We start from the raw sequence: 22,474 nt of genomic DNA on the forward strand, positions 1-22,474 counted from the left end.
GAGGTCAGCATGCAGCCTGTGTGGATCCTAGACTCTAGTCAGCCCCTTGCATCAAAGACAGGCTCTGCAAAGAGTCATGAGATTCATTCATTGATTGATTAAATGCTCCTCTTTGCCTGCAGTGTCAATCACGATGCTGGCGCATTGTCGTGTCTCAATAAATATTTGCTGAATAAATGTTGGGTGACAGATAAACGTTTGCTGCAGGGATGAGGTGGGGTGAGGTGGTTAGAATTCAGAAATTTAATGCTTCATTCCACAAATATTAATTGGGTAACTAATCAGAGTGAGTGAGGGTTAATATTTATATTGGGTTTCCTATCTGTAAAGCCCACAGTGTGAACCTATTTAATTTTTATAGCAATTCTGCAAGCAGGATCCCAATGCCATCCCCATCTCCAGATGGGGAAACTGAGGTAATTAAGTCACTCATCCAAGCCTGTCCAGTGTTAAAAGAGCAAGGATTTGAGGCTGGAAAAGCTATATCAAGGGCAACAGTCACCAACAGATATTAATTAAGTGTCAGATGTGCAATTTCTACCCCTTTTCAAAAAGTAAAACGTAAGTGGATGAGATTAACTTTAATGAGACATTTTATTTAACCCAATATATCCATAGTCAATTTTTCATGATGTAAAACATTTAAAAAGTATTAATGAGATACTTGACTCCTGTGTTTGCACAAGAAGCTTGGGAGAGAAGACCTGGAGCGAGTTTTGAACTCACGGTGCATTTTTGGAGACAGGCCACATTGCAGGGCTCAAGAGCCACGCGTGGCCCTGCGGCTGCTGGATTAGACCCTGCCCAGCTGGTTTGCATTCCCAGATACTGTGCCTTCTGCATCCCACCCCTCCCGGCCATGGCGCTGGATGCTGAGAATGCAGAGATGAACCAGCCACAGTCCCCTTGAAGAAGTCACGGCTTGCAGCATACTCAAGACGTAGCAATACCATGTGGTGTGTGTTGGCTACATAAGATGACAAAATTGTGATGAGAATATGGTGTCACAGCACAATGCAGAAGGAAAAACAGATGAGGTGTGACAGTGGGGTCCCCAGGTCATCAGAGAAAGCTCCCAGCAGTCAGGTCCCCAAAGGATCTAGAATAAAAGCATCTACCAAGGTTCCAGGGTGAGAAAGAAATAGCAGGTTCCTGGGTTCATGGACAGTCCATTCAGAATGACTGATGCCAGGGGACTGGAGTGGGTGGGGTGTTGGGAGCCTAGGCTAAAGGGGAAAGTAGGCCAGTCCTACAGGGTTGCACACAGGCCATACTGAAATGGTTTGCACTTGACCCTGAGAGACACAGAGGAAGACTATTAAGTGAGGAAGTGACGCAGAGGAAGGTTATCTGATAAAGAAAATGAAAGAAGAAAGAAAGAAAGAAAGAAAGAAAGAAAGAAAGAAAGAAAGAAGGAAGGAAGGAAGGAAGGAAGGAAGGAAGGAAGGAAGGAAGGAAGGAAGGAAGGAAGGAAGGAAGGGAAGGAAGGAAGGAAGGAAAAATGAATCCCAGCACTGGGGAGGCAGAGACAGTAGGATTCCTCGGGATTTCTGGCTAGCTAAACTACCTAAATAAAGGAGCTCAGAGTTCACTGAGAGACAGTGAAAAATATATCAAAAATCAAAATATCAAAACACAAGGTGAAGAGCACCTAAGGAAAACACATTAACCTCTAGCCTACACACAACACACACACATGCACTCACACACAACGACCATGTGTGTACACATGCATGCAAACTACACACACAAAAAAAAAACCCAGCCGGTCATGGTGGCACATGCCTTTAATCCCAGCACTTGGGAGGTGGCGGTAGGAGGATTGCCATGAGTTCGAGGCCACCTTGAGACTACAGAGTGATGTCCAGGTCAGCCTGAGCTAGAGTGAGACTCTCCCTCGAAAAAGCGAAAAACAAAAAAAAAAGAAAAACAACAACAAAAAAAAAAAACAACAAAAGAAAAAAAAGTGTCCTAAAAAGATTTAGGGCCTAAGAAACTGTGGCTAAGGAGGAAGCAAGTCACCGGTGTCAGTGTTTAGCTTGTCACAGCTTTGGGGCATGATGGCTGTGGAGGGAGAGCTTAAGGGCTTTGTCCAGCCACCAAGGCAAGGCAAGAATCTGAGACTCTCAACTCTCTTGTGTCCCTCCATCCATCTGTTCAATGGCTATGTATTAAACACCTACTGCCCGCAATACACTAAGCCCTGAGGAGGCAAGGTCAACTTGTGATAGGCTATGTAGGATTTACAGAAAAGCAAGAGCTGGAAAAACGGCTCAACAGTTAACGGTACTTGCTTGCAAAGCTTTACAGCCCAGGTTTGATTCCCCAATACCCATGTAAAGCATCTGGAGTTCATTTGTAGTGGCAGGTGGACATAACATGCCTATCCATCCACCCCCCCCCCGTGCAATTAAATTTAAAATAAAAATAAATAAAAGCATAAGTCCAGCATAAGAAAAAGGGTGACAGCGTGAATGAGATCTGTTGGTGGAAGCAAGGGATACAAGGCAGTGAGGAAGGGGCTGTCAGGAGCCATGAATCCAGGCTGCAGAGGGACAGGGCCAGCAGTGAGGTAAAGGGTCTGAGCGTTGGGTACAGCCCAGGCCTTGTAGCCCCAGGTGGCTCCTCGTTCCACAACTCCGTCTGGCCCCAGGGCCAGCCAAAAGTCACAACAGAATACTGAAGCCCTGTCACGGTGACCAGGCCCTCTGTCTTCTGTTCTATGTGTACCGCTCTCTGTGGGGCTCCTGCCCCAGGGAGAAGGCAGCAGGAACAAAGTTGGTAAGTCCAGGCAGGAACGCTGGGTTGGAGGCTCAAGGTATGGCCCCCTCCCCATGTCCACTGTGCAATGGAAAGGCCGTACTGGGCCTGCCCTTCCCACCTGCTGGACCATGTCACCTCCCAGCTTGTCTGTCGCGTCTATATGAGCCTGTGGATTTAGTCCCTGCAGGAATGATGATGCCCAGGTTGGGAGGAGCCTTTCAGACCCGGCCTTCTTAGGTCATAGAATAAAATGAAAAGGAGAGGCTGTGCCAGGTATGGTGTCCCCCACCCATCTTGTGGTCATCGACCCCCTTCACATCTCAGGGTATACCTGGCCACAGTCAAGGGCCAAGGTTATGGTCCCAGCACACCCATTCCAGTCACCAGGTCCCTTTATGGGTTTGCCAAATTTAGGAAACAACACATGGTGCTCAGTTAAACTAGACTTTTAAATGAGTGATAAACAATCTCTCAATAGAAGTATGAAACCATTCCATAGATTGAGTCCAGAATCTGGCGGGGAGGAGCACCAAGACACCTGGTTTCCAAAAGCTAGAAGCCTTCCTGGGTTATCTGCTGGGGATGGGTGGGGGCATTGCAGATGGAATCTCTGGAGACCAGTTGCCAGCAAGGGTCAGGACATCAGCTTCTAGCAGCCTAGAGCTCCAGCAATCCACCACTAACCCAGTCACCTCAGATCCCTCCATCACCCCCATGTAGTCAGCTCATGCCCACAGCCCACAGCAGCAAGCCAACCCATTATTCCTCAGGGCATAAGGGGCAGGAAGAGAGACGGCCTACAGAGCAGGCCGCCGGCAGAACCGTCCAATGGCAAGCGTAGGCTGGAGCGTTGGGCTTGGGAGGGAAAGTCCTGAAAGAGTCTGGGATGGCCAGTTCCCACTCCTGACCCAGTCATTCCAGGAAAGCAAAAGATACCAGAGACCAGCCATCATTTATGGGTGACATTCTTCTCACCCCACCACACAAACCTGTGGCGGGGGGCAGGAGAGGGGACTTCAGCTGGCCTTAGGACCAGATGGAGTTATACTTGCTGTGGAAAGAGGAGTCACCTGGTGCTGCAAGACCAGGGCTGAACCCAATGCTCAGACCCTTCATCTCACTACCGCCCCCACCCCGTCTCCCTGCAGCCTGGATCCACGGCTCCTGACACCCCGTTCCTAAAGGGACACACTACCACGTCCCCTAGATTCCACCAACATTCCAGGCATGCGTGTGTGAGTGCACACACACACACACACACACACACACTCACTCACTCACACCCTAACGCCTCCCAACATAGCCCTAGCTCCCTGTTCCAGGTCTGACGGACATCTGACTGGACATGGAGAATAGATAAAGCTGCCAGTTCTCCAGAATCATCACCACGGAGCCACAATATGGCCACCACAGCCCCCAGCCAATTAGCCATGGTGTGACAGCCCATTTTCCCAAAGGCGAGCACCGCTGTCCTGGGACATTAGCTTCAGTTAGAAGCCACGTTCCAGTGCAAACACAAACACGGCCCTGGAGAAGAGGCAGGGCAGGCGCTGGCCTGCGTGGGGAAGGAGCGAGCCCTGCATTACTCTCTGGTTCTCTGTCCACTGCACTGGCTGCCTTGCTTCCTACAGGGAGCAGGCAAGGAGTGGGAAAAGGGGCAAAGGGTGTGGGATGAAGATTTACCATCCAAGAGAAGAGTATAGGCTGGAAAAATGCGAGTGCAGGAGGCATGCCTGTATTATCCAGGAGGGTAAACTAAGGCTCAGGGTCCCAATTTAATGGGGAGCTCAGGTCAGCTGAAGCCAAGAGCCCCAATGATCCCGTATCTGATAAAGGAAGGCACACGTGAGGGTGGAGGGAGGTGACGGAAACAGGTCAGATGGCCTGGGTAAGGTGGGGCTGGCAGGACCCTTGGCAGAACTGGAAGGTGTCCCCGTGCATGTCCCCTAGAACAGCAAGGCCTTGAGGTAGGCTCTCTTCAACCTGAATAATTGTTTGCCTCTGGCTTAAATGGCTAAAGCTACAGCGGGGAAAGCTGCCAAATCAAACAGGCTCTGAGGACAGACAGATAGACATGGGTGAGGACAGGAGCAGGAACAAGCACGGGTCTTCAAGAACAGCAGCCCGCACGGGCCCTGCCTGCTCTCACACAGACATGCTTCTGCTGCTGCGCATGGTCAGCCTGACACACAGACACACAGACACATAGTCACATGCATACACTCATACACAGCCTGACACACAGACACACAGTCACATGCATACACTCACACTCATACACAGCCCGACACACATACACATACATAAACACATGCAGTCACACAGATATGCACATTCATACCCCTCCTGACATCCATGTACATACATAAACTCGGTCACATTCAGCCACACATACTCGCATACATACATACATACACTCACACATACATTCACACACATACACAGTCACACACATACTCACACAGAACAACAGAGGCAGGGGAGGCCCACAGCCACAACAGGACCTCAACACTCCCCCCCGGCCCCTGCCCAATCAGAATGGGACCCAACCCTGGATTTTCACGGCCTGAGCTCATTACACCTCTTTTGACAACATCCTATTGAAATAAAATGAAGCTATAGGGCCCACCTCCATGCACAATGGTTCCATAATTGTAGATCTAAATAAAAACTGTTTATAATAAGCGAATGTGAGGCATGGGGTGAGGAGCTCAGTGGTAGAGCACTTAGCTGGCAAGTGTGAAGCCCCAGTTCAATCCCAGCAATAATGATAATAATAATATGATAAATACTTCCATCTGTGAGCCGATGAGCTGGGCCAGCCAAGACAACCCCAGGAAGAACTTCGAGCATCTGAACACAGCACCTAGAAACAGCGCCACAGGCAGATGTATTCTCTTTATGGGACCAAGGCACTAGGAGGAATGTCACCACGATGTTTTTCCAGCTGGAAACAATTTTGAGTACAATGCTCATGAAACACAGCCTGCTGCCTTTGGGACTGCACACGTACCACGTGGAGAGACAGTGGCTCTCTAAGCATTGTGGGGCTATGGTCTAGCCTCTGACAAATACCAGGGGTTGGACACGTGAGTGACATGGGCCCTGCTTAGACAGGTAGCCTCTTTACTTCTACTTCCTCAGTGCCAGGGGCACCCATCGTGGTGAAGGTCCAGAGTGCCCGAGGTGGTGGTACTGCCCTGGATCAGAACCGCTGCCTGGAACCCTCTCGGAGGTATAATGAGCTCAGGCTGTGAAAATCCAAGGTTGGGTCCCATTCTGATTCGGAAGGGGCCGGGAGGGGGGCAGTGTTGAGGTCCTGTAGGCCTCCCCCGGCCTCTGTTTTACTGTGTCTGTGTGAGTGAGTGTGTATACGTGTATGTGTGTGACTGTGTGTGTGAATGTATGTGTGAGTGTATATATATATATGTATGTCTAGGATCCTGAGCTGAGGAACCCTGTAGACAAATGGCCAAGTCAGGTGAGGTTGTCTTTACAGGAAAGACACAAGGAACCACAACTTGACCATGGTGTGGGGTGCAGAGGACCCTCTCCTAAGCTGGACAGCTGGCACACATTATAGATCTGCTCCTCTGCATGGGACAGGGGCACAGGGCTGATACCCTGGAAAATGAAGTAATTAGAGTCCAAGTTTGCTTGCGTCTCAAATCCCATCCCCCCCCCACCCTGTGTATATGGTGTGCATACACGTGTGTATGCGCGTGGGCTCATGTGGGTTTGTGGGTGCATGTGGAGGTCAGGAGTCAACATTGGGTGTTTTTGGCAAGCCTCCTCTACCTCACTTTCCAAGAGTGGAGGCGGGGTGGAGCTAGGGAGACGTCTCAGCAGTTAAAGGCAAAGGCATTCGCTTCTAAGATTGGGTCTCTTGCTGAACCCAGCGTGCTCTGATTAGCCTAGACTCACAAACCAGCAAGTCCCCGTGATCCTCCTCTGCCTCCGCCTCCCCGATACTGGGATTGAGGTGCTCGCCACCATGCCTGGCCTTCACGTGGCTGCAGGGGCTCCCCACTCAGGTCTTCCTGCCATGTGTAAACACTTGATACCCACTGGACCATCTCTACCCACTGGACCGCCTCGCCAGGCCCTCAGCTCCTTCTGGAAAGGCTTTCAGGACGATCTTCATTCACGGTGATGATGTCACCATTCAAGCTAAAAGACCAAGAGACTTGCCAGCAAACACACGGGGAAGGGAAAAGGTCTCCCAAGGGGAGAATTATGTGACAAAGACATGGAAAGTGCACTCAGGTGGTACAGGCCTTGGATTTGCCAGGGACATGTCAACTGTGTGTAGTTGTGATGGAGATGGCCCTGGAAAGACAGGTCTAATGTCTGGATGTTCAGGGAAGGAGCTTGGTGAGGTTCTTCAGCAGGGGAGTGAGGCATCCGAATCTACTTTTCTGCAGCCTCCTCACCATGACTCCACAGCCATTGCTTCAGACCCTGAATTGGACCTCAGCACCTGCCCCTAAGCAAGGCTCTTCCTAGGGCTGGGCTGTCAAGGAATTCCTTCCAGCCTCCTCAAGCAGTCTCCAAGCCATAATTAATTGCACAGTAACAAGGATCTAATTGCCTTCCCCTGCCAGCACCCCAGAGACGATGGGCTGTACCTGGAAGAAGGTGTGTGCAGAAAACACAAGTTAATTAACACCCAGAACAAAGAGGCTGCTAATTGCATCATTCTAGGACTTTGAGGATGATTTTCAGCAATGAGAGTCTACTGCCTTGGGCTCCATAGCAAAAGCCATGGATCTCAGCATGCAGAGGTTCTGTTTCCCTTTTTCCTACGACAGAACTGCAAGGCCAGCCAACGTGACTGCAGAATGAAAGGCTCTACTTCTTTTCTGGGACCCAGGCAAATGCTTGTGGCCTTACAGATAGGCAAACCAAGACCACAGGGCGCCATGGCTCCATGGCCGGGCAGCAGGGACTCTTTCCCACAGCGTCAACCACCACATGTACTGTGAATCTAACAGGGAGGTCAGCAAGGCAGGGCTGGGCTGGTACAGACTCTTCCACAACCTTCTGGCCTCATAGGAAGCAGAAAGTATAAGCAAAGAGATTCAAGAATCCAGCCCTAGGCTCCAACAGGAAGTCAGGAAAGCTTTCTGGAGGGCTGGGCCTGGTGGCTCACTCCCATAATCCAGCACCTGAGGGGCTGAGGCAAGAGGTCAGTGAGTTCAAAGCCAACCTAGGCTACATAGAACGGCCTCAAAAAAAAAAAAAAAAAAAAAAGGAAAGGAAAGAAGGGCTGGAGAGATGGCTCAGCACTTAGGTATTTGCCTTCAAAGCCTAATGGCCTGGGTTCAGTTCCCCAGTACCCTGATAAAGCTAGAAGCACAAAGTAGCACACACATCTGGAGTTTGTTTGCAGCAGCTGGAGGCCCTGTCATGCTCATTGTCTCTGTCTCTGTCTCTCTGTCTCTGTCTCTCTCTCTCTCTCTCTCTCTCTCTCTCTCTCTGCTTGCAAATAAATAAATATTGAAAAGAAAAAAATAGACTGGCTGGGCATGGTGGTGCATGCCTTTAATCCCAGCACTTGGGAGGAAGAGGCAGTGGATTGCTGTAGGATTGCTGTGCGTTCAAGGCCATCCTGAGACTACATAGTAAAATCCAGGTCAGCCTGGGCTAGAGAGTGAGGCCCTACCTTGGGGTTGGGGGGGATCTAACTAGCTGAAGGTGCTCAGTGATTAAGGGCACATGCTTGGAAGCCCGAGTTCAGCTCCCCATTATCCATGCAAAGCCAGGTGCAGAATAGCACATGCGCACATGCGCCTTGAGGGGAGGTGGAGCCAGCACAGTTGAGAAGACTGGGGGCCAGCTAGACTGGTGCATTCAGACTGAAGCAGAGAAAACAAAACGACAAAGGAAAGCTCTGTCTCAGCACAATGGAAAGAGGACAAACACCCTGAGGTTGTCCTCAGACCCCCACACGTGTGCTGTAGCACGCACCCCAACACACAATCAAAGAAAGAAAGAAAGGGCCTGGGCAGCTGACTCCATAATTAAAGGCCCTTGCTTGCAAAGCCTGCCAGCATGGGTTTCAATTCCTCAGCGACTCACAAGGCTGAACAGGCATTTGATTGCAGTGGCAACAGACCCTAGCATACACATACGCACGCACACACGTGTGAAAATAAACCATTCTTATGGACTGGCGAGATGGCTCAATTATTTACAGGTGATTGCTTGCAAAGCCTCCTGCCTGGGTTCAACAGCCCAGTACTCATGTAAAGCCAGATGCACAAAGTGGCACATGCATCTGGAGTTTATTTGCAATGGTTAGATGTCCTGGCATGCTCATTCTCTCTCCTTTCTTCCCTCCCTCTCTTCCTCCTCTCATTCTCCCTCTCCCTCTGTTTGTAAATAAATAAAAGTTGTTTTTTTTTTTTTTTTAATTAGGGCTGGCTTGCCGGGCGTGGTGGCGCACGCCTTTAATCCTAGCACTCGGGAGGCAGAGGTAGGAGGATAGCAGTGAGTTCAAGGCCACCCTGAGATGACAGAGTGAATTCCAGGTCAGCCTGGACTAGTGTGAGACCCTACCTCGAAAAATGAAAAATAAATAAATAAAAATAAAAATTAGGTGTAGGGGGAGGAGGGAGGGAATTACCATGGGATTTTTTTTATAATCATGGAAAATGCTAATAAAAATTTTAAAAAAGGGGCTGGAGAGATGGCTTGGAGGTTAAGCGCTTGCCTGTGAAGCCTAAGGACCCCAGTTCGAGGCTCGGTTCCCCAGGTCCCACGTTAGCCGGATGCACAAGGGGGCGCATGTGTCTGGAGTTCGTTTGCAGAGGCTGGAAGCCCTGGCATGCCCATTCTCCCTCTCTCCCTCTATCTGTCTTTCTCTCTGTGTCTGTCGTTCTCAAATAAATAAATAAATAATTTTTAAAAAATTTTTAAAAAGGAAAAAAATTAAATTAAATTAAAATTAAAATAAATTAGGGCTGGAGACATGGTTTAGCAGTCAAGACGCTTGCCTGCAATGTCTAAGGACCCAGGTTCCCTTCCCCAGGACCCACATAAGCCAGATGTACAAGGTGGTACATATGTCTGTAGTTCATTTGCAGGGCTAGAGGCTCTCACACACCCATTCTCTACCTATCTATCTGCTGCTGTCTCTCTCAAATAAATAAATAAAGTATTTTAAAATATAAAAAAAGTTGTTTTACAAAAGAAAGAAAAAGGGAGGAAAAGGAGAGAGGAAGAGGAGAAAGAGGAAAGGGTGAGGAGCCTCCTGGGGGAGTATGAGACGGGCTGGGGAAGGTTCAGACATCTACACCGGGGCACCTAGTCCAGCCCTGGCCCTGGAGATGGAAGGCAGGAAGGCCACCTTCCTTACCACCAATCACAGCAGGTCCCTGAGAAGGAGCTGAACCCCTGCCCTGCACACGTTCCATCTCGACTGTCTAGCACCTCTGTCACTGCTTTGCTCTTCGTAGTTTATGCTCTCTGCACCAGCTCATACGTATGAATGGCATGGCATAGGCAATATAAAACACGCGGCTCTATTCCAATAGAATTGCACATACAAAACAGGCAGTGCCCACAGAGCCCACAGACTGGCCTTGGCCAACCTGCTCAGCTGCAACTCCGTTGGGTCCTCCAGTCCCTGGCACAAGAAAACACCAAAGTAAGACTAGTTCCTCGAGAAGCAAGTCACTATTAATGGAGCTGGAAAGAGCACCATCACTGAGACTGAAAGTTCTAGAAGAATGACACCATACCTCTGGGGTCCCCTGGGTCTCCATCTGCAGGTGGCAGAATTGCTGGAATGTGACAAGTCTTACCCCCTATGTGGGTGTTACAGTAGCATGGAAGGCCATGGTCCCTTGTTGTTGGCAACATTTGAAAAGGGCAGCAAGGTCCCCTGTTCTCCTGCCAGAAACCCTGCATGGCTTCCTGTCCAGAATGAGGCCACCTTCATCTTCAAACGTGTAAGCCTGGAAGCTTCCAGGCCTGAGATCCCGTCCTGATTCTCAAGGGCTGGCTGGCTGCCTTGCCTGGGGTGGTGGTGACGGTCTCCCTGCACTTCTTCTCTCCATGGCAAGGCTAGGGGAGGATGGAGAGTCTGTTCTGTGAAGATCTGCGCACCATGTGATGGGCAAAGGCGCCCGGACTCGGGAGACCCTGGGCAGAAGTTTGGGCAAAGCCCAAGAGACAATAACTTGCTCCGAGGAGATGCTCCAGGTTCTCCAGGTGCTAGTGAGAGCATCGGGGAGTCCACTTTGGAAGCCCGTGATTACGGGAAATGCCAGGACGAGGCAGAGTTGTGGAGGGGAGTCCAGAACACAGGCTACAGCAGGAGAAATCCAGGTCGGCTGGGCCCACTGGCCTCAGGCTCTCCAACTGCCTAGCACTCTAGAAGGACCCAAGGGCAAGGTGGCCCAGAGGGAAGGGGGCTGGCAGGAGGGTGAATGGTGGGCAGAATCCAGAAAAGGCATGAAGCTAGGCCATCCCAGCACACTGGCATCTATAACCCTCTGTAGGAGCAGAGCAGATAGCAGATGTGTGCACCCAACTTGAGAGTCCCTAGAGCACCCTTTGAGTTCATACGGCCCTTGGAGACCATCGCTCTTATTAAGGATGATAGTGGGCCAGGTAGTGTCAGAGTCTTTTTCATCCATTGCCTACTTAGTTTCCCAGAAAACCCTTTTGAGCATTTTTCTTTTTTAATTTTTTTTTTTTAGTTTTATTTATTAGAGAGAGATTAAGGAAGAGGAGAGAGAGAATGGGCATGCCAGGCTCCAGCCACTGGAAAAGGACTCCAGACACACGCATCACCTTGTGCATCTGGCTTACTTGGTACCTAGAGAATTGAACCTGGGTCCTTAGGCTTCACAGGCAAGCGCTTTAACCTCTAAGCCATCTCTCCAGCCCTTTAGTATTTTCCTTTCCATCTCAAAGATGAGGAAACCGAGGCTCCAAAAATATTAACTCATCTGCTCAACCATCTCAAATCTGGCAAGTGGCAAGGTTGGGTTCAAATCCAGTTATCGCTTACTCCCAGATATTTTCCACCTGCCCCGACATGGAATTCATCACATTTCATGACCAGCCCAGCAGAGACATCCACCAGGCAGATTAGACACCAAGAGAAACAATGCAGCTGAGCAGATGGCTGCCAACAACTGCCAGCCATCCTCCCCACCCTGCACCATCCAACCAATATGCCAAAAGCACGCCAATCAGGCATTGGTTCCCTGATAAGAGAAGGAACCCAGGCGGTGCATGGCTGTAATCCCAGCACTCAGGAGGCAGAGGTAGGAGGATCTCTGTGAGTTCGAGGCCACCCTGATACTACATGGTGAATTTCAGGTCAACCTGGGCTAGAGTGAGACCCTACCTCGAAAAACCAAAAGAGAGAGAGAAAGACAACTCAAATCCCAACATGACAGATACCACAATGTCTACCCATCTATCTAACCTCCACTGAGGGACCCAGTAAGGATCCAGGTGAGACTTTTGATGATCCTCTCACCTACATCTCTCACTGACAAGAAAACCTAGGTCCAGAGAGGGAAACTTATGTGCCCAAGGCCACGCAGCAAACTGGTGATGCACCCTAATGACAAGAAACAGAAATGCCCATCAAATGGCACAGTTTCATCCCTATGTATCTGGCTGAAGTTAGACAACTTCAGTCTGTCCTTCAAAAAGCCATCTGGCAATGTGTGACATGAGCTCCAAAGCTGTTATGCCTTTTGACCTGGTACTTCTCCTTTTGGGAAATAATCCAAAGAGAGATGGGGTGGTGGGGGAAATGTCATTTCACAGAGTTGTTCATGGCAGTATGGTTTACAAGACTGGAAATCTGGCCACCACTCAAATGCCCAACAATAGCAGCAAGCCAGTGGTGGTCATACTAATGTGCTATCCTTGTTAAAAATGACAGCTCTGGAAACAAAGTGGGCATGATAGAAATGTTCACATGAGACAGACACTGCTAAATAGAGAAAGCATCTTCTCACACTGGTTACAGCCAAGCAGGACACCTGCATGGTAACAAAGCTGGCAGAGAGGAGGGGACAAAAAATATTGGGTTTTTGTTCAATTTGGCTTTTAAAAAAAAAAATCCTCCACTGAAACTTATTTAGTGCCAAAAATCTTTAAAGATTTTAACTTATCCAACACTCGTGGAGAAGAATTAACAATCAGAGACTAATACTGCATTCAAATCCCCCGGGTACAGTGCAAATCCCACCCAGCCTCCTCTAAGCCCCACATCTCCCAGAGGCCTGGGTAGAGGTCGAGCTATGTTTTTCGAAGGACATTCAAAGAGCTGCTTTGCTCACACAGGGTGTGAGGACGTCCTTCCCGATGTCTAGCAGTCTCTTTGAGACTAGAAGGGGTGGGGGCAGGCTCTGTGGAGACATCTTGGCTATGGGCTTAGCAGCCATGGGACCCAAGTTAAGGGTGATGTGGAGGAAGAAAGGGAAATCAAGGCCAGAACACTGAGAAGGAGCCAGTAGATGCTGAGCTTCATGAAAGTGTACTGGGGATGATGAGTCCCTTACTAGTTCTCCAGCCCAAGAGGACATGGGAAAATCGTGTCAAGCCACAGAGCTGGTGTTAGTAAGAGTAGCATGTAGGGTGAGCCAGGCACGGTGGCACACGCCTTTAATACCAGCACTCAGGAGGCAGAGGTAGGAGGATCACTGTGAGCTCAAGATCAGCCTGAGACTAAAGAGTGAATTCCAAGTCAGCCTGGGCTAGAGGGCACCCCCTACATTGAAAAACCAAAAAAAAAAAGAAAGAAAGAAAGAAAGAAAGAAAGAAAGAAAGAAAGAAAGAAAGAAAGAAAGAAAGAAAGGAAGAAAGGAAGAAAGAAAAGCAGCCTACAGAGCTCTGGGACAGTGTGTGTGCAGGGAACACGAAACGTAGAGGAGCCACGAAAGGCACAAAAATCAAAGAGAGCGAGGAGCACTGAGGAATGCAAGAAAGGGATTTGGAACATGCTGACAGAGAGAGAGAGTCTACCTTCCAGGCTCTGCCACCCCTTCCTTCGACCTGATTGTACCAAAATCAATGCCGTCACTCGGAGGAAAGCGCATTATCCAGGGTCTTTTAGACATATCACTGTCACCACCATGACAAGTGATGAAGAGCCACGTCCTTAAAAGCAGATAACAATCATTTACGCCAGTGTCATGAGCCAGTCACTCAACGGGAACTCATGATGCTGGTACTTCTGCCCCATTCCACAGATGAAGAAACAGAGGCTCAATGTGCCAAGTCCCACGGAGGAAATGATGGAGCTGGGTTCAAACTCCATCCAGAAGGCTGTGCTCTCTACCACATCACAGTCCAAGAAAGGAGACAGCACCCTCAGGGGTGAGCAAGATTCTTACACAATCAGAGTAGGTCCCACATCTCTAGGCTCTTAGGCCAGTTGGACCAAAGTGGAATAGGATCAGAAAAGCATCAGGCATTTTCCATCAGGAAGTGGACACGTTGCAGCAGGGGGAAGAAGGCTTTTGTAGGGATGGCACTGCATGATGTCTTTCATGGGGAGATGCTGAGGAGACGCTGACAAGTTCCTGCCCCCACCCTCTGCCCCTCAACAGACTAAAGTATGATTCTACCAAAGTTCAACCCGGGAAACAAATGTGTTCCCTTACAGAGCATTGGCAAGGGATTACTTACACGAGTACAGATTATCCCCATCACATCAAAGTCCCATCGCAGCATGGATGACGACCTCCCCAGAGCTGCCTAGATGGAACTCCCTGTCCTGTGACCTTCTATGCTCTATGGACTCGACTCTCCCCCTGAGATGACGGGATCATGGGCGTCACTGCATGCAGCTAGCCCAGGGTGTGTGAAATCTCAGGTGAGGGTGTGAGGACCCTATCTGCCCCACTCCTATGGAGGAACATCAGCCAGTTCAGTCTTAAGAGGCTCTTGCAAGCGGTCACAAATGTGTCACACAACAGATGGGGACTTCTGAAAGTGTCTGCCTCACCTCATCTCTGGATGTGTTTACAACTTGGTCACTGTCATTCATAGACAGAGGAACACACTTAGTATTGTGTGCTTGCTTGTCAAGCTTGAGAAGCTGCTCAGTGTTGTTTAAAAAGAAGGGTGTGTGTGGATATGAAACCCCAGTTCCAATCTCTTGGACAAGGTAAGATAATGAAGGCATCACCCATGCCAGGATAGGTGGCCACTGTCTTGTGACCAGGTCACAGGCAGATGAACCAGGCATAGTCTCCTTGGAGATGGCCAAGCTGGAAAGGCTCTACCTTAGTAAGGCTGGTCTGAGTCATCAAATTCTCTACATTCTGAATTCAAAATGGAAAAGACATCATCAAGTTAAGAAGAAAGGCCAAGCCAAGGTCATGATGTTGCCAGGACCACAGAGGATCTTGAATGACTTGAAGTTACAAGTGAGTAGAAACTTTGAGGTATTCAGACACTGGGGAAACACTGGAAGGATTTATCCACAGCAGAAGCAGGGTGAACCAGAGCGAAGCCACCTGTGGGGCTCAGCTGATCTGTACTTACTATGTCTCAGAGAGGAGAGAGAGAGAGAAAGGGAGAGAGAGAGAAATCTCAACACTACATGGTTCCAGGAGAATAAGAAAGCCAAGTCCAGCTGCCACCTTGGACTCTGAATTATCTTCCCTGGGTCCAATAACTGGCACCCAAACCCCATGCCTCCCAAGCCAAGCCTGTTATGGAGGCTTTACAGTGAGCTCCTTCATAGGAGAGACTTGAGAGAATGCCTGAGCGCCTCTGTTTCTTACAGCCTCAAAACCTTAATATGGAGCTTAGATGTGGGTTAGATGCTTCTCTGGTTTGCTCACCTCGCCCCACACTCCTCACTGTCCCGCATTGTAAAGCAACCTTATTTGGTGCCTCAGCAACATGTGGTCCCATGGACCCAAAGCTGCACTTGACCTCCATCCTCCCTCCAGCAGCCACCCATCCCCTGAGCCCGCGCCAGCTATCTGAGCTGAGTTCCCCACCCGGCCCAGCTGGTGGGCTGGGCAGAAGGGTCCTCTGCTGACATACCTGAGCACTGAGGTGAGCATCAGCCTCCCCCCCACCCCCAGTCCTCACATAAACGAAAGCCAGGGGCGGCTCCCGTCACTGTAAAAACCCATGTCCAGATGCCCTTCTGGGCACTCAGTTCCAAGTTCCTGAGTTTCTGTCCACGGACCCTTGGGAACTCTTGCAACTGGTTGAAATCCCCACAGAGTAATTATAATCACCACCAGGGTCCACGGGATCCAATATCCTTGTCAAACATCACTCTATGCGTTTCCCAGCTGTGGGTTCACTTGATTCTTACAAAAAGCTTCACGACTTGCTTATCACTGAGTTCCTATTTAATAGATGAGCAGAGTGAGGCCAGGGAAAGACAAGGAGAATACCCCAGCACGATCATGGAGGACAAGCGTCCACTTTACAACCTCAGACCATTCCTTCTTCCTGGAGCGCACTAGCCGTGTATCCCTGCCGCCCCTCCCCACCCAGGGTGCTCCCCCCCCCCCTCACTTCCATGCTTCCCCATCGTCAGACGTTCCTCTGTGAACTCTCTGAGCCTCCTTCTAGGACGAATCTAGTTCTCTTCTCCCTCCTCCTCCTCAGTCATGTTCTCACTAAGCATGGCTGTCGTCTGCCTTGGAGCCCAGCTTGGTGATGTTTTGTGATGAGCTAGGCCAACCCTGAGCACCTGGAGTCTGCACTCAGCAACTGATGGTGGCCCAGACAGCCTCTCACCACACACGCTGTCACCAAGTGTCCCGATGGATCTCTTTGCTACTCCAGCTGGCCGCATCTGATGCAATCTCTCAATTTTCCATACCTAGGAGTCAATTTCACCCACCCTCTCTCAACCCTCAACCCTGTCCTCCCGAATCTTGCAGCCAACAGTAGGGGCTGTCAGTAAGCTTCAAGTCTTCCAACAGCCCGACTCAGACCTGGGGTTCTCTTTATAGTCACTTTGTCCTCTTTGTAGGCCTCCTGGGCCTTTCCCCGGCAAAAAGTCCCTCAACACCCACACTCTGATCTCCATCCATTCCCAGCCATTCATAATAGCTACATTGTTGCTTCGTTACTTAGCAATTTGTGATGGTTAATTAGTGGAAAATGCAGATAGAGACTATGAGGGGGGTAGTGTGATTAAACACATTTAGAAAGCAAGTTAATTGAGTGATAGGAAGGACAGCTGCCTGGACCTGAGCAAGAGCCCCAGGGTTGGCAGGAAATCCTGAGGCACAGTCCCCTAACTACCCTACAGGGACTGACTGAGGCCTTTTTGACCTACAGTGAATACCATAACCCCACTGAGGAAGGTTCCAGAGTAATGGGAGCAATGATGAGGGGATAAAAGAGTATAATTTGTTATAATATATGTACATATATGAAACAAAAAATATTAAAGAGGGCTGGAAAAATGGCTTAGTAGTTAAGGCACTTGCCTGCAAAGGCTAAGGATCCAAGTTCAATTCCCTAGCACCTACATAAGCCAGATGCACAAGGTGGCACATGCATCTGGAGTTCATTTGCAGTGGCTAGAGGTTCTGGCATGCCCATTCTCTTTCTATCTGCCTCTTTCTACCTCAAATAAACAAAGTATTTCAGAGCCTTCTGCCATGGCTTCCTGGAGAACTGCTTCAGCAGCTGGTAGGATGCCAAACTGAGCCCCAAGGGCCACAAGGACGTGAAGCATGTGGGCGGGCACTGACAGATGCTGGCTACGAATTTGGCATCTGCTTCACCTCCGTGACAAAGAAGAGCAACCCGAACCCTTTGGACAGTGCTGGATGCCATTGACCAGATGTGGCTGCCAGTAGTGAGGACTTGGTGCCTCAATGAGTGGCATTTTGGGGGTTTGACTGGTCTCAATAAAGCAGAAGCTGCTGCCAAGCATGGTGAGGCCCAGGTAAAGATGGAGGGCCCCTGCCATGTCCCACCACTGCCGATGGAGCCCGACCATCCCTTCTACAGCGATGTCGGTAAGGATCGCAGGTATGCAGACCTTACTGAGGACCAGCTACCCTCCTGCAAGAGTGTGAAGGACACGATTGCCACAGCACTGCCCTTCTGAAATGAAGAAAATATCCCCCAGATCAAGGAAAGGAAAAGAGTCCTGATGGCGGCCCATGGCAACAGCCTTCAGGGCATTATCAAGCACACAGAGGGTCTCTCTGAAGAGGTCATCATGGAGCTGAACGTGCCAATTGGGATTCCCACTGTCTACGAATTGGACAAGAACTTGGAAGCCCATCAAGCCCATGCAGTTCCTGGGGGGATAGACACTGTGGTGTAAAGCCATGGAAACTGTGGCCGCCCAGGGCAAGACCAAGAAGTGAAGGCCAGCTGGCCGACTGCGACCCCAAGGAGCACCCTCCCTGTCCCCATGCCCCGTGCCCCTCTCCCTGACACCTGTCACACTGACCACATCTTTGGGATCTTAAGTTGTAGCTGCAGATGGGGACCGGTGGCTTCCATTTCCATCTTGGTGCTTTGTCTCCTGCACCCACTCCCTTCATAGAATCTAGTCCAAATAGCACCTCTGGGTCCAGGCCTGGGCAATGCTCCTCTTACCCAGCAGAGTTGAGGGAGTGCTTCTAGTTCTTCTAGTGCTTTGTTTACTAAGGACCTGTCTGGGGAGTTGGTAAGGGAGGAGACATGCTGAAGCACAGCCAGCGAGAAACCACAATGCATGATTTGTCCTAGAGCCTGTTCTGGTCATTCCAGTGGAATCGGAATGTAGCCTACATGGTGACTTTAAGGAAACAACTATTTCCTTCCTGATCCCAGAACGCTGGGATCAATCTTGAACTAAGTTCATGCATTGCATTTAGTTTATGAAAATACATACATACATGCACACATACACATCTATAAATAATGCTAAACAAAAACCTCCTGGGGGACTAGAGAGATGGCTTAGCAGTTAAGGCTCTTAACTGAAAGCTAAAGAACCCAGGTTCAGTTCCCCAGGACCTACGTAAGCCAGATGCACAAGGTAGTGTATGTGCCTGGGGTTTATTTGCACTGGGTGAAGGCCCTGGCATGCCCATTTTCTATCTCTCTCCCTCTATCTTTAACCTACCTCTCACTCTCTTAAATAAATAAATAAAAGTTAAAAATAAATAATAAAAAAAAGACCCTTCTAGGGTTTCTAGTGGTTGTTGAAATAGTCCCATGTGGTCACGAAAAATAAGCCGTTCCTCATACCAAAATGGGTTCAGCTCTGTGGCCTTGAAGGGGTGAGGTAGGAGCGCCTCCTGCTGTGTGTCTTAGAATCCCTCCTCTGCCTGGTTTTGTGGCAGTGAAATGGAATGCCCCTTGATCACATCCAAGTGTGTGTTTCACCATGTCTCATTTATAAATCATGTTCCAGTTACTTGGTCCTGCCATGTGGGCTTGGTTCTCATTTTGGGCATAACTCCTAAATCTTTTTTTTTTTTCCAGATCAGTATAATACAAGAGTGGTGTACAATAAAAAAATCAATTTTAAAATGTGAAAGAAAAAGTAAATAAATGCCTGGACTGGTTCAAACTGGAGCATCTAGAAAGACAGACATGGAGTAGATATGAAAGACAAAGATGGTCATCATGGTCACATTCTGGATTGATTCCCGTTCAGCTTGCCTACTGTCCCTTGGTTGCTCACGGCCTCCTGACCTCCTGTTTGCCCTCCTAGCTCCAAGGTTGTGCCCAGCCAGCCTCTTTGAATGATTGCAAATCTCTTGGGCATAATTAGGCATGATTTACCTGATGGGAAGTGACATTCCAGCAGGAGTTTAAGCGTTAAACACACTCCCCAGCCGCACCCCACTCAGGAGGATGCTGAGCAGACGTTTCTTCTCCCAAAGCAGAAAGAAAGATGCCCTTGCATGCATCCGTATTTCTTCCCGAGGAGACACAATTATCTCCCCCACTTCCCTTTCCAGCGAGCAACAAGATGACAAAGCCCCTGATATATGTCAGCCGGCTGGCTCTCTGGGCTGGGTACTACACATCTGATAGCTGCTGCCACCCACCCTCTGCCCACTGGGAGAAATCTCAGTGAGGAAGGCAAAGCTAAAGGAGTTGAAAGAGCTCCCAGTCTCTCCCATCCATCCCCACTGTGACCCCAGGACATAAGAGTACCGTAAGAACCCAGAAGGGCTGCAGCCGACATCTTCCCTCCCAGTACAGCACAGCCTGATATCCGCTCGCCATCCTGTCCCTCGTCTGGGCCTTTGCCAAGGCTGAACTCTCTGCCCGCAAGGCCACCTCATAACTAAGGCGCCTGCTCCGTCACATGAACTGAGCAGCTACTGCTGGCTGAAGCGCTGAGAGAGAACAAAGGATAGTCTCTCCAAAAATAAAGAAGGTGCAGGTGCAGGGGAGGAGAGAGCTACAAAGGGTGTCTGCAGCATGGGTCTGGGTCTTGGGGCATTAGTGGAATTTTCACAAGCGATTACGACAGCTGAGGGAAAGGTGCTCCAAGCAAAATGAATCACGTGTGGCTAGAGAGACGGCTTAGTGGTTAAGGTGCTTGCCTGCAAAGACCTGGGTTTGATTCCCCAGTACCAATGTAAAGCCAGATGCATAAAATGGCATATGCATCTGGAGGTTGTTTGCAATGGCTAGAGGCCTTGGCATGCCAATACTCACTCTCTATCTATCTATCTATCTATCTATCTATCTATCTATCTATCTATCTACCTATCTATCTGCCTACCTATCTGCCTACCTATCTGCCTACCTATCTGTCTGTCTATCTCTCTGCTTACAAATTTTATAAAAACAAAAGAGTTAAAAACAAAAAGATGACTTAAATAACTTTTAAAAGAGAAATAGCATGTGCAATGACTCGGTGACATTAAGGGCACAAGTGTCTGGGGAGCACTAAACAGTGTGTGACTGCTGGGTGACACGGTGGTCAGACATGTATCAGCAGTGAGGGGGCAGACACATGCCTGAATACTCTCACCTTCGGCAGCCTAAGGAGTTTGGCTAGAGTTTTAGGGCTAAACCCAGGATTTATGGATTCTGCTCTAAAAAATATTTAAGGACTAGCTGGTATAAAGCAGAATTGGAGATCTTATGAAAAAATATCTTAGTATAGGCTTAGGCATGAGGGTCAGGAGAAAAAAGTCACTCAGAAGGAAATGAAGACATACCCAAGTATAGATATGTCTTCCCAAGGGAGAGTAACAGAGAGTAAGAAATAAGAAATACATCCCATATTGGGGACAGGCCCCTCACAGGAGAAAAACAGAGAGTAAGACACATGCTTCAGAGTAGGGACAGGCTCCTGAAGGGATGCTGGTAATTAAATGTCTTAGAATTAGTCATATATGCCATTTTGGTAGCTCACAAGTTTTATCCCAAAGGGTTTCTAAGAAACGATTTTTTTCATTTTCTCGGTCTTTTCATATGCAAGGTTACAGAGTGGGCCCGGAGATGCCTTGGATGGAATTATAACCTGATCAAGTAAAACCAGAAACTACCAGCATTGCACAAGGGGTTCAGAACATGTCCTTTTCCTCTAAGTGGGTTTCAGATGTGATTCCTAGACAATTTCAGGTTTGCAGCTGGGAAGGGAGAAAGTCCTTAAGCAATTATGAATCGCACTGGAATTCTTGCTTCACTGATGGCTAGAAGTGTTAACCAGACCCTGGGTCAAGGGGCTTCTTTCCTTTCTTGTGTCTGTAAAATTTCCCCTGTCTTTCTCTCCTGCCTCAATGGGAACCTACAGGCCTCCATGTCAAGCAGGATGCCACAGGGCCACTACAGCTGTGTGTACACATGTGCCCTAAGTCTGGTGTGGTGGCACACACCTTTAATGCCAGGTCTTGGGAAACAGAGGTAGGAGGATTGCCATGAGTTCAAGGTCAGCCTGAGACTACATAGTGAATTCCATGTGAGCCTGAGCTAGAGCAAGACCCTACCTTGAAAAAAAATTAAAACAAAAAGGAGGGCTGGAGAGATGGCTTAGTGGTTAAGTGCTTGCCTATGAAGCCTGAGGACCCCAGTTCGAGGCTCGATTCCCCAGGACCCACGTTAGCCAGATGCACAAGGGCGTGCATGCGTCTGGAGTTCGTTTGCAGTGGCTGGAAGCCCTGACAAGCCCATTCTCTCTCTCTCTCTGTATCTGTGTTTCTCTCTGTGTCTGTCGCTCTCAAATAAATAAATAAGTGAACAAAAAAATTTAAAAAAAGAATATGCTCTGACACTAAGCACAGGATGGCCATGGGCTAGAAGAGTGATGGATAAATGCTAAGATATCATTGTACTAGTTTAGGTGCGGGGGGCCAAGACTGGACCTAGGGCAGGGCAGAGACAATGACAGGGAGCACTGGATTTGAGAGACATCTAGAAGGATAATCAGTGCACCTGCCAAACACCTTCCTAGTCTTGTAAGCCCAATTCAAACACCCCTTCCTCCACGCGCCCTCCCTAATTTGCTACACACTCACAGTAATCACTAGCTCCATCTCCTGCATTCTCAGACCCTTAGCATCTGCCAAATCAAAATCCTGTTACAGGAGTCTGCACAGGACCAACTTCCTAGATGTGTGCGCTGTAGGCAAAAACCATGCCTTACCTTCCCTTGTCCTTGAGTGGGAGTGAAGTGACATACAGGGAGGCTGTAATCCAGATGTCTCATAACCACAAGAGCTCTCCAGATATGGAGAGGCCACCCCAGGAGGTGGACACTAATGCTCCTCCTCAGAGATTC

The 22,474-nt window shown here is 49.1% G+C and overlaps 1 pseudogene; it reads left to right on the forward strand.

The window, feature by feature from the left end:
* The window catches only part of LOC101601261, an 89,252-nt pseudogene extending 71,148 nt beyond the window's left edge, over positions 1–18,104 (forward strand).
* The last annotated feature ends 4,370 nt before the right edge of the window (positions 18,105–22,474 follow it).

The sequence above is a fragment of the Jaculus jaculus genome, chromosome 9 (assembly GCF_020740685.1).
Source record: "Jaculus jaculus isolate mJacJac1 chromosome 9, mJacJac1.mat.Y.cur, whole genome shotgun sequence".
In the NCBI taxonomy this organism is placed as follows: domain Eukaryota; kingdom Metazoa; phylum Chordata; class Mammalia; order Rodentia; family Dipodidae; genus Jaculus; species Jaculus jaculus.